This window comes from Prionailurus bengalensis, chromosome A2 (genome assembly GCF_016509475.1).
Source record: "Prionailurus bengalensis isolate Pbe53 chromosome A2, Fcat_Pben_1.1_paternal_pri, whole genome shotgun sequence".
Lineage (NCBI taxonomy): Eukaryota > Metazoa > Chordata > Mammalia > Carnivora > Felidae > Prionailurus > Prionailurus bengalensis.
Window position 1 is genome coordinate 126,713,421 of NC_057348.1, and position 12,558 is coordinate 126,725,978.

The 12,558-nt window shown below is 41.5% G+C and overlaps 1 protein-coding gene across 8 annotated transcripts in view; it reads right to left on the bottom strand.

Moving 5' to 3' along the window:
- ELMO1 (engulfment and cell motility 1) overlaps window positions 1-12,558 on the bottom strand; it is a 536,725-nt gene that overhangs the window by 130,958 nt on the left and 393,209 nt on the right. Inside the window, exon 1 of one of the 8 annotated variants that reach the window (XM_043589272.1) lies at window positions 7,262-7,554. The exons of the other annotated variants lie outside the window; for them this stretch is intronic. The gene's annotated coding sequence lies outside the window, so the exon portion shown is untranslated. Of the gene's footprint in view, window positions 1-7,261; window positions 7,555-12,558 lie in introns of those variants that run through there. 8 annotated transcript variants of the gene reach the window in all.

Here is a 12,558-nt window from a genome sequence, read left to right on the forward strand (position 1 = left end):
AAGGCCTGAGTCCATTAGCTGATGGGTGCTTCATTCCAACCAGGCAAGTGGATGTTAGAACTGCCCCAGATGCTATCTCAAATGTTCAGCTATAAAAATTCCAACCAAGTCAGAATGAAACTTTATTTCATTATGCTTCCAGGTCTGGGAATGATGCCAGTGAACTGCTCTCCTTGACAGGTCTCTCATCACTTATAGCTCAAAGGAAAGGAAAAGTGAGCTCCCAAAGTGCCAGGCTGCAGCCCTCCTTGTCAGATGGCAACACCTCCATGGAACAGCTGAGCAAGAAGATGAGTAAAGAACTGTCGTTCCATTATCCCCGAAACCCTGCATACTGATAATTCCCTGTATGTTCCTTTTCAAAGTCTTGCACAATGCAGAGCTGAGAAAAGGACATAGGAGAGGGATGAAAAATCAGTTTCAGCTGTAAGCCAATTCTGACTGCTTGGTAGTGGCTGACTTAGTGCTGTGTTAAGAAGGATTCTGAGGCTCCATCTGGGTACAGTGGGAAAGACTGATATGATCAATGAAATATGGGCCCTAGAGAATAGATTGTTTGGAAGCTTGATCTTGGAAATCACCAGGTCTAAACTTGTCTTTACTCATGTGTAGGTGCTGTGGAGCATAAAGGTTAAATTACTTATAAAATTTAGTTGCTAAACTATACACAATAATTCAAAGTCTTAGATTCTAGATTACTGCTCTGTCATCTATACAAGTACTTTTCTAGTCCTGAATTTCTAGAATATCATAGATTTAAATTAGCTACCAAATTAGTGGACTTCAAAATCCTGTGGTAATGCAAAGACAATTACTGTAATGCTGATTTCACCAATGCAATATAAAGCTATTTCCCAGCGTCTCTGTGCTCACTGAAATCCCACAGCACTTCTTTCCACTCATGACAGTCTTTTGCTTGGCCAAACATCAGCAGATTCACAAAACAAGTCATCTCGCTCTTGGATTCAACCCTGCCTGTGGTTTAATCTACTTGGTCTGTCAGTGTTGCCTCAGCAAAGATGATAAAGTCCTGCCATGAAGAGAAATAAGTTGTAAAGGGGCCACACAATTTAATCCAACACATATTTGTTGAGTACATATGTGCACAAGGCATCCTCCTTGGGAATTCTGTCCAACACACAGGAAACAAGTATAGTTGGACCAGAAGGCATCACTGACATTAGAGATCATATTGAACTACATGGATTTTCCCCACCTTTCTCAATGTTTTGTGAGATTTCTAAAAGACCTCTTTATTAACTGAATGTTTAAGAGGACCAAGCTTAGGGGCATCTGGGTGGCTCAGTTGGTTAAGCATCCGATTTTGGCTCAGGTTATGATCTTGCAGGTTGTGAGTTCAAGCCCCACATCGGGCTCTCTGCTGTTAGCGCAGAGCCCGCTTAGGATCCTCTGTTTCCCTCTTTCTGCCCCTCCCTAGCCCGTCCTCTGTCTCTGTCCCTCAAACATAAATAAACATTAAAAAAAAAAAAAAAAAAAACCTCAACAAGAAGACCAAGCCTAGAGGGAGCTTTATCACTTCTACTTGCAGATTTGGCTGAAATTATCAATGTCAGGACATCTCTAGGAGGCTGGGACCAGATGCCTCTAAGAAGGCTTTGCAGCATGATTTTGATCTAGTTTACTTAAAAGGTTGATTACATTCTCATAATTGGTTTTACATTAAAAGAAAAGAAAACAACAACCTTGGGGAGTGGATAAATAGAATAGCATATGATGTTGAAGGTAAGGGTTTTAAGACCAAATTAACTGTAAGAACTACTTAGTCAATATTTTCCAACTAAACAAAATTTGGAGAATTGAATAAGATGACAGCAATGAAATCATCCCTTACCCTCAATTTATACTTGTCTTCATAAAGAATAATGTTTGCAGCAGAGTTATCTTCTCAATCAAGGTTTGCGTAGCTTGTTATTAAAACTAAACCCGTGTCTTCTGAACATACTGAGTTGAAGGTGGGGGCCCAAAGTACAGTGAATGGCAAGGCCACAATATCTGGGGACAGAAAAATGCCACAGAAGGTGGATGCTAACTTTCTGCAATAGGAAATGGCACACCTTTTAATTCCCTCTTGCCTAACAGAGTAATGGAAAAACCAAGATTTAGCTACATGTTGAGTTTTCTATGTACAATGGTTAAGGGCAAAAGTAAACAAGTTTGGGAATGCTAATGTTCTGTGCCTCTCTCTGTTGCCTGAGCAACAAGTGCTTGCGGGTACTTCATGGAGGTAAGAGAGATGACAGTGCCATGGCAGGATGAGGTAGTGAGAGAAGTCACCGGCCTGTTGCATCAGCAGGGTTCTTTGAGAATCCAGCACTATACTGTCTAGCAGAATAATCACTAACCACACATGGCTACAGAAACCTTGAAATACATGGCTAGGAGGACTGCACAATTGAGTTACAAAGTTTATTCAATTTTAGCTAGCTTCAGCTATTGAAAAACTTTCATGTATGTTCTAAACAAGTTTGGTATGTGACTCTACTTTTTTAACTATACATTTTGTGAAATCTAAAAACAGATTTCCTGTGAAAATTCAGTATCCAAACTGAGTTGTGCTGTACGTATAAATTATATGTTGGATTTCAAAGACTTAACATAAACTGAATATAAATATTTTGTTAATAATTTTGTAGTTGCATGTTCAAATATTTTGGGCATACTGGGTTAAATACATATATTATTAAAATTTGTAGACCCACTTTTTTTTTTTACTTTTTAAATGTGATTACTAAAAAAATGGAAATTACATACATAACTTGCATTATATTTCCACTAGACAGTGCTGATCTAGAAAGAAATCTGCCATATTATCCCTGTAGGGCATTATTTTTTTGAATAGCTATTGAAATTGTCTTTTACACATTCACATACCTAGTGTTAACAGTAGAAAGTGCATAATATCAGGCATGCATAGCAAATAATTCGTTTTTAAAACCTGCTACTAAGACCCCTACAGATTCCTTTTCCATCTAGCAATGTGATCTTGCTTATATGCTCTGGTCTGCTATTTCTGTATATGTCAAACTGGATATTTTAGGACATCAATAGTTTTTCCTCTTCCTTCTCGTGGCCTAACTCCTTCCCCTTCATTTTCATTAGTAAGTCTCCCATGGAAAGGCTGGTTGGTAAAACAGATAGAAATGGAGGGGCGCCTGGGTGGCTCAGTCGGTTGAGTGTCTGACTTCAACTCAGGTCATCATCTCACACTCATGGGTTCGAGCCCTGCGATGGGCTCTGTGCTGACAGTTCAGAGCCTAGATCCTTGCTTCAGATTCTGTGTCTCCCTCCCTCTCTCTCTCTCTCTCTCTCTCTCTCTCTCAAAATAAACAAACATAATAATAATAAAAAAAAATTTGGGAGGGCGCCTGGGTGGCTCAGTTGGTTAAGTAACCGACTTCAGCTCAGGTCATGATCTCACAGTCTGTGAGTTTGAGCCCCACATAGGGCTTTGTGCCGGAGAGCCTGGAGCCTGCTTTGGATACTGTGCCTCTCTCTTTCTCTCTACCCCTTCCCCACTCACGTTCTGTCTCTCTCTCTCTCTCTCTCTCTCTCTCTCTCTCTCTCAAAAATAAACATTTAAAAAAAAACAGATAGAAATGGAGATGCTCTGAAGTGGGAGTGGAGGACTCACTTGCCTCCCACCCTGGTTCCACACTGCCCCAGTCCTGTCAATGCCCCCAGCTCTGAGCGACTTGGTTTGAAAACTATGTCACATTCAAAGATTTTCAGGCCTAAACTTCTAAGTTTCCAGTTGTTCCATCAATGTATATCCTCTGGACCTACCTAAAATCTCTTTCTGAGCTTGGCCTATTCACAAGGTCTTCAGAAAACATGGTAGCCCTGGTGATTCCCACATCCACTGTGGGTGACGCACCCCCCAAACCAGCTGCACTGTTGTTTCTGACCCTTCATGACCCTCACTGTTGCTATGGCAATTGCAAATCATTCCTGGCAAATGTGAGCAAAGGGCAGCCATAGAACTGATGACCTTCTACCTCTTGCAGATGGCCCAGGAGGAGCTGGTCTCATGTAAAAACTGGCCTAGTTCTCATTAGTCAAATAAATGCTCCTCAGAATAAGGTAGCACATCATACAATAACACAAGGGGATAAACAAATGGGACATTTTGGTGACAAGGTTTTACTCAAACATCTTTTCCTAAATGGTACTATATATAATTCACCCAACCACCATAAAATGCCTTTCTAATTCGACTTTAATTAACACAATGATTGTTGAATTCAATTCCGTGTGGCCTGGTTCCCCTACACAGACAGCCGAGGAGACCTCCTTCCCCTGTCCATTCACACTCCTTCCATCCATGGATGCAGCAAACAAGTAAATCAACATGTGTGAAAACACAAACCCCTTGCCAGTTCCTAGCTTTGTAAACATGGTCAAGTTCCTCAATATTTTGGAGAGTCCATTTCTTCATCTAGAAAATAGGTATAAAAGGCATCCTTTTGGGGCGGTTGTAAAGATTCAGCGAGTTGTTACGTCTACATAAATTGTATTGAACAGTGTCTGGCACACAGTAAATGCTCAAGGCAGGTTAGCTTTTCCTGCTGTGATTGATTTTATTCCACTTGAGAGGAGAAATGAAGGATTCTACCCTTCCAACTCTCAGTGCTGGATTTCAGGGATTGGATTTAACATGTTTATGTTTACTTTGACGTATGAGGCAAGTCTGACGGTCACTTGAAAATCTGAGGGAATTCATTTTTACTTATCCTTACATTTATGTTTATAATATGTCCTACATCTTACAAATGGCATGAAGAGGCAGTACGGAGAAGCTTTCTTCTTCAGGAGTGAACAGAACAGGTACAAGACTGCAGTTAATTCTGGTATTTGAAAGGGCATGTTCATTTCAAGCCCAGTGATCCTAGTTACACCAACACTGCAAGCTGAGAAGTGAGAAAATCTAGATCTAGAATTATTTCCAAGACTTCTTAATTTAAACCTTAACCATTCTAACTTAGAATGCACAGGACCTCACCAGTTACTGAAGCCACTGCATAAGTCAGCAGTTGATTGGCACAGGGCTATGGCGGGATTTAGTGGCCCCTTCTCAAAAAGGAGATAATAAACTTGAGGGTATAATAAATTCTTGGCTATTCACCCAGGACAAAGATCCTACATGACCCTGAAATGGGCTGTCATCAGAGTACTTTGTGATTATGCATTAATATATTTTCTTAGGGCAAGAGGAGAGTTTCATAGCTTTCAAATTCTTGGACTTCCACGATCCAAAAATAGGTTAATAACTACTCTTAGTTTAAAAAAAAAAACAAAACATTTTTACTGCTTCCATAAAAGGCTGTTTCTTCTCTCACTCTTGCCAACAGGTGCCAGTACCTCACTCATGTAAGTGACGCTACTTTGGGAGAAAAGAGACCAAAAGAGGATGGAGGGCCATTCTAATGAAATGACATCACTTAATGCACATCCACTAGCAACCAGACTTGCTCAAAATTATACATGCATCCAGGTGTGCCAAGGAATGACATGTAATAGGGAGACTTTACGTGCACACACTTGCCTCCGATCAGGTGGAATTCTCAATTTGGTACACCATCTCGAGCCTCTTGGGATCAAAGGACAGCCTACATTCCAGAGGGGCCTTCAGCTAGCAAACAGGTCTTTGACCTCGTCAAGTTACCAGGTTTCTCCTAGCTGTGACTGTTACTCACAGTGAGAAAACTTGGCCATCTCCTCCTGTGGTATCAGGTCACAAGAGCAAGTCTCTTCCAACTACCCTTGCCCTGCTTTTGGGTCTTCTGGAGGCAAAACCTTCCTAGCTCTTTTGTTTCTTTACTCGCTCATCACAGATCGCATTTAGGACACAGCCAATTCCATTCTACAGCCACATGAAGACCTGTAACACTCTCTTCGGTCAAAAGGACATTGTTATAAAGGACAAGCCAATAAGATTTCCCATGTTCAACTATTTCATGTGCATATATTTTTGAGCCAGATGATAATGATTTATCCTCTTTTCCTCTCTGTTGTTTGAACCCAAGTGAACTGTAAATAGAAGACATGCGGTATGCCTGTTTTTCTGGCACATAAGATAGGAAATTACATTTAAAACAAAGTAACAATGATGAAGCCTCAAAACCAGCAGAGATGCTGAGGAGAGGTTCTCAGGCAGAGATGGAAACCCCAAGTTCAGCCCCCGCTCTCTGCACCCACGCCAAAAGTGATGCTTCTCCTCTCCATGTTCAGAAAGATTATAGTTCCTCTGGAATCCTACACTGTGTTTGAGTTCTGTCTTGCTACATATATTTTTTAAGTTTGCAGCTAGAAGCCTCTCTAAAAGCAAAGAGTTTCCCCCTCCCCATACTGCCCCTCCATTGCCTGTTTACAGCACTGCTTTCTTATTTTTCCTGCTTCTACCCAAAGAAATCGAGAATTTCATCACCAGGGTCATAAAATTAAACCCCAGGGAGCAAAGCAATAGCTCAGAGCATCCCTTCCCTGGCAAAGAGCCAATCCTTGAATATAACTTTGCAAACCCTCTCTGGTTTTCGGGGGTTTAAAGGGATTCAAAACAGAGTCATTTTGAAGCATGGTTTTTGACAGCTAAAATCTCTGTCTGCACTTCAACTCATCTTTGAAATTAATTTTCAAAAAGCGAGAGAACATATTTTGATTTAAAGACTGGTTTCATGAAAGAAGTGAGGGGCATGACCTAGCTCAGTTGCACACTTCCAAGCTGAGATCAGCAGTGCGTGCAGAAGAGATGCTTCCTTTTGTGGTTGGGGGTCTTAAGAAGTGTTTGACAGACCATTGTAATAACATCTCTCTTCACAATGCAAACACCAGTAACACGGTCAAGCAGCTCACCGCTCAGTTCCGTGCCTGCACCTTTCTCTCTCTTCCCAGCAATGCACAGGGTTGACTCCGCTTAATTTAGTTTTAAAAACACCTTCTTTTGAACTGGATCTATACCTAGGGAGATAAAGCAAAACTCCACTCCTCACACTAATCCTTATCCTTACTAGACAGACCAATGTTCCAGTATAATACACAGTCAACTACAAATCCAATCATACCCAAGCAATGCATGCAGGCTTTGGAATACAGAAGCTCACACATCACGGGAACCCCAGAACGCCTGTTCTTCCATGTGCTTGTTCCAATTCATAGTTTTCTCGGCAGACAATAGGACAAAGCTGCATTTTAGCTCAGGCTGCTAATACCGGCGGACAGATGTGTAAGACTGAGGTTTACTCACCAAGCTCCCGTAAGTCCATCTTTCCCAACTACAATACTGCTGCTAAGCCGCCACCAAATGACTTAGAGTCGTCCCCTAGAAGAACAATGTGCTGGAATACCAGATGGTTCCTGAGTAAGCTTGTTCATGAAATAGGTTTCCAGTTGAGCCATGTGAATGGAGACCTGCCGCACACCTTTGAATGCTACACACTTCGAGTCCAGAAGAATAAGCATGTAGCTTTGCTTATGTTTATGGAGCTGGAGCCCAGGGGTGCTCCGATTGGCAGGAATCGCAGAAAGATCAGCCAATCAAAGGGAGCCTCCATTTCAGGGAAACTCCTGCTCATTTATTTAGCATCTTCAGAGATCATCGGCTTTTCTAGGAAGAGCTTTTCTCTTATAGTATCACAAGAGAAAAAATAATAGCTTCATTTCAATTTTAGTGCCCTATGCTCTTTCATCAATATGTATTACATAGCTCCTCTTCTCGGTATTCCTCAATACCTCCACTTTTCCCATAAAGGACTTTAAAAAAAAAAAAGGAAGAAAAAGAGGAAGAAGAAGAAAAAGAAAGAGCTGGTGATGGGCTAGAGATAGTTCATATTCATCAGCCTCCACCTTGTTGCAAGAAAGGAGGGGGGAGCGCCTGGGCTCAATAATTACTGATTCTGTTGCCATGGAAACAGACTGGCTGCAGCGAGTTGGATTCGTGTAGAACATCTGCTGCCAGACCCATAATCAACTGCAATCTCATCTCTCCCCCTCTCCCTACTTTTATTTGATTGTTAGTTTGCTTTCTCTCTTCTTGTCTTCACATTCAGTTTTTGTCCAGAAATGTCATGTAACTGCCTTACTTTGTACACATAGCACACACATGCCAGAGGTGCTCACATGCCCAGAAATGTGTGTACACAGGAGTGCATCCCAGCAGGATTCTTACGGAAGGATCTATACTCTGATTCCTATTCGGGATGTAAACGAGCATAAATACTGTGTCTCCACCCCTAACTAAAATTTACTAGAAGTTAACCTAAAGAGTTAGTGGGGCTCTTTAAAAATATTTGTCATCTAATGGCCCTGAAAGGCTCCAAATAAAAGTTTGCAATGGCATTTCTCAGGGGGCACTGTGAATTAAACTGAGAAGCAATTAACCTGAGAAGCTTATAGAAGATTTTTAAGCACAAAATCTTTAGGCTTAGCTTCTTCTCTTGCCCTAGCAACTCACAAGGCACCCTGAACAGTGGGGGTCTCCTTGGGGATTTCCTCAGTCCATTTACATCCCCCCTGACTCCTCTCCTGTTTTCTCCAAATTCTGCTAGTTACATGACCAGGGTTAATGTCGGACTCTGGATGTGCTATCTTTCTCATTAACAGCAGGGGCCACCACTGAGCAATAAATGGCTGCATGGCCAGGTCAGACCCAAGAGGGGACTGAGAGGGTGATAATTTCATCTGTGTGTCTGTGGAAGCCTTCAACTCTGTACAAAGACTGACTGAAGATGTCAAGTGTCAAAGAAGGCTATGATTCTGGCATAAGTTAGAGAATCCTTCAAGAATCCGAATCCTGGTTTTCCATTTTGTCTTTTTGCCCTTGTGATCTTGGGAAGGAATTCTCATCCATGTACTGACTCTCTGGCACCCAAATCCAACTCTGGCCATCTTTCTCAGCATTGTCCAGATGATCTCCACCCTCCAGGGCAGTGGATATCTTGGGGTTTTTTGACTACCTTTCTGGAACATCCCTAACCTGTTCTGCCTACTCTCCTCTACCATGAGGACACCTACCCCTTGCACTGTCACCCTCCTGAGACTGTTCAAATCACCACTTTTTAAATACAGAAACATGTCATTCCAACCTGGTCTTCCCTCAAGCAAATGTAATCAATTATTCCACCGTACACAGTGAGTGTTTATGTGCCAAGCACTGTGCTAGTGACAAAACTAACTGGCATGGTTTTTGCCCTATGGCAAAATAACTTTACTAGAGGAGGCAAAACAAATATGAAAGTATAACTTTTATATGGGATATGAAGGAGAGCACAAAGGAAAAGATTTAACCTAGTGAGGTTAGGAAAAGTATCTCAGAGGAAGAGATACTTGAGCTAAGATCTAAAGGAAGAGTAAAAGTTGAATTAAAAGTGAGGGGAATAGTGTCTCAGACATAAGGAATGGCACATGTGAAGGGCCTGTCTAGATGCACACTGCCTAGGAGGGAGTGTGTCCTCTTTGAAAACCTGAAAGAAGCCAAATGCAGCTGACTGCAGTGAGAATGACTGAAAGGATGGAGTGAGATGAGCCTGGACGGCAAGCAAAGGCCAGACCTGTAGGGTCCTAGACAATCACATTAAGGAGATTGTTTCTTATCCTATTAGCAATGACAAACCATTGTACGACTCCATTAAAATGATTCCCTGCCCCCCAAAATACCTATACAACTCAATTTATAAAATAATCTATTTCAAGGCATCCATAATTTGTTGGCCTGATCTACCTAACATTCATTGAGCAATTAAGAGTCCAGATAGCATACTAAGCACTTTATATGAATTAACTGATTTAATCCTCACAAAAACTCTGTGAGGTATTATTATTATCCCTATTATACAGAAGGTGGAAACTGAGGCATAGGAGGTTAAATAACTTGACCTAGTTTACCAAGATAAAATGTGGCAGAGCTGGGATTCTGAACCAAGGGATTCTAGCTCCAGCTGTAGTGTGATCTACAGGGACTACCTGTGTCAGAACCATTTGGGATTCTCCTCAAAATAAAGATTACTGGGATCTGTCCGCAACCCTCCTAAACCAGAATCTCAGGGAATGGAGTCTAGGAACATTTCTCCAAGTTCTCCAGGGGATTCTCATTCACGCCACAGCTTGAGAATCACTCCTAAGAGACGTTTGCATAAAGGAAATTAATTAATCTTCAATGTATAAAATGGAGAAAGTTTTTTTTTAATTTTTTGAGAATGGGGGCAGGGTGTTTCACTACTGTAAGCCATCCCAAAGGATGCAGCTCTATTAAGCCAAGTTTACCTCCCTTTGATTGACTGCAAACTCTCGAGTTGAGTGTGGGTACCATAGCACAGTGGGTACTGAGCATACATAGCTCAATAGCTTCTAGGAGTACGTATAAGAAGAAAGAACATGGGAGTTATCATTTTTTAAATTTTTATTATTTATTTTTGAGAGAGAACAGAACATGAGCTGGGGAGGGGCAGAGAGAGGGAGACATAGAATCTGAAGCAGGCTCCAGGCTCTGAGCTGTCAGAGTCTGACAGAGAGTCTGATGCGGGGCTCAAACCCACGAACCATGATATTCATGAGCCAAAGTCGGACACTTCACTGACAGAGCCACTCAGACGCCCCAGAACATGGAAGTTCTTAAAGACCAGATTCACCAGTGAGGTAGAGATACTAGCAACAAGACAGGTAGGTCATGTAGTATTGTGGACACTAAGGAAGGTTGTAAGTTTTCTTTGGGTAATTTTTTTCCCAGAAAATTCACTTTGAAGACAAACTGCAAGGTGGACAGAATATTTCTTTGAGTCTGTTCCAACCCTCCTCTTCTATTCAAAAGCAAGTACGCAGGATCTCTGGTTCACCAAGCTAGTCACGGTTTTAGTTCTGAAAGATAAGCAGCCTCATCTACATTTCCATAAGGGGTCACTTTATACCAAACAGCCACATGGTCTTTGGAGAAACTTGCAAAGAATTTTTCCCTAGAACCTTGTCCAGTAGTTGTGTTGCTGAGATCACAGACTATCAGTTAATTTGGCCACTGCTGTGTATTCTTTCCTTTCTAGACTGGGCAATGAAAGAGTCTACACAAGCCTCAGAGCTGCCGATGAACCTCAAGAAAGAGAAACCTACATTTAGTCAATTGGTTTATACCTGAACAAGCACCCAAGAATTGGTACGAAGTGTAATGGACCTGCACTACAGAGGCTCAAAATGTACTGTTGGTGGCATGTCATCAAGCTTCTAAACACCTTCGTATTTATCATGTGCTGTGCACAGATAGTAGAAGGGAATCAAAGCATCAAAACCTGGGAAATAGGGGAGGGGGAAATCATCCCTGGGCATCTGGATAAAAATCAGAAGAAATCTCTCCATTTCAACCCCCACATTATAGCCTGTATTCTCTGTTCTGTGCTTGCTAGGTATTTGCTAGTACCATTTACAATTATTATTAGCAAATTTAGTGTATAGTTCACATACCTTTGTAGTGCTTTTTAAATAAATTCACAAATCAAAAAAGAATTGCTGGGTGATTTGTATTTGGGGGTCAGAAAATATAGTGACTGCTGTAGAATGATTTCTAAACTAGCTGGCTAAATTTCTCTTAGTTTACCTACCAGTCTTAACTAAAATGAACACCATTTACAAGGAGTATTTAAAAAGGAGCTGAAGGGGATTCCATGTACTGGGCTATGGGAGGTGGCGCTAATAGCAAATCCTTCCATTTTCCAACTCCTGGTCCCAAACATTATTTCCACAATCTGCACCTTCATTTCATCAGGATGCATGTTCATCACTGGCAATAGATGTGATGGTGATGACTTCCTTAGTTCATGACATGGCTACACTGAATCCCATTTTTTCTTTGGTCAACTGATTCTTAAGGAGGTCATGAGGATCACATTGAGCCTCAAAAAACTTCTGAAGAAGTAGGGTGTATATTGTTTAAGGCTTACCTCTAAGTACATCTTAGCCTTCCTTTTTTTATTAAAAAATTTTTTAACATTAATTTCTTATTGAGGGACGGAGAAAGACAGAGTGTGAGCAGGAGACGAGCAGAGAGAGGGAGACACGGGATCCAAAGCAGGCTCCTGGCTCTGAGCTGTCAGCACAAAGACCGACATGGGGCTCAAACTCGCAAACCACGAGATCATGACCTGAGCCAAAGTCGGATACTCAACCGACTGAGCCACGCAGGCACCCTTACTTAGCCTTCTTAAGGCATATCCCCTCTCCTGACCATATATGCAAATATGCACATACATGAGCATACACACACACACACACACACACACACACACACACACACTCTGACTTTACTTCCACCCCGAACACAAACAGGCCCAGTGCAGACCAATCCAGATCATATCTTCCAAGGATGTGAGGTCAGAAGTAGTGACTCTGCCCTAATAGGTCAGAAGTATAATTACTACCAGCTCAGTTCAACTGTTTTATTTTATTCAAGAGACGTATTTCTTTAGTTAGTTGGGTTAACTAGTAGATCGTTATCTCTGATTTTTTTTTACATGATGCATTTTAAAATGAAAACATATGCAAAACTTCAACTAAACATGGCCA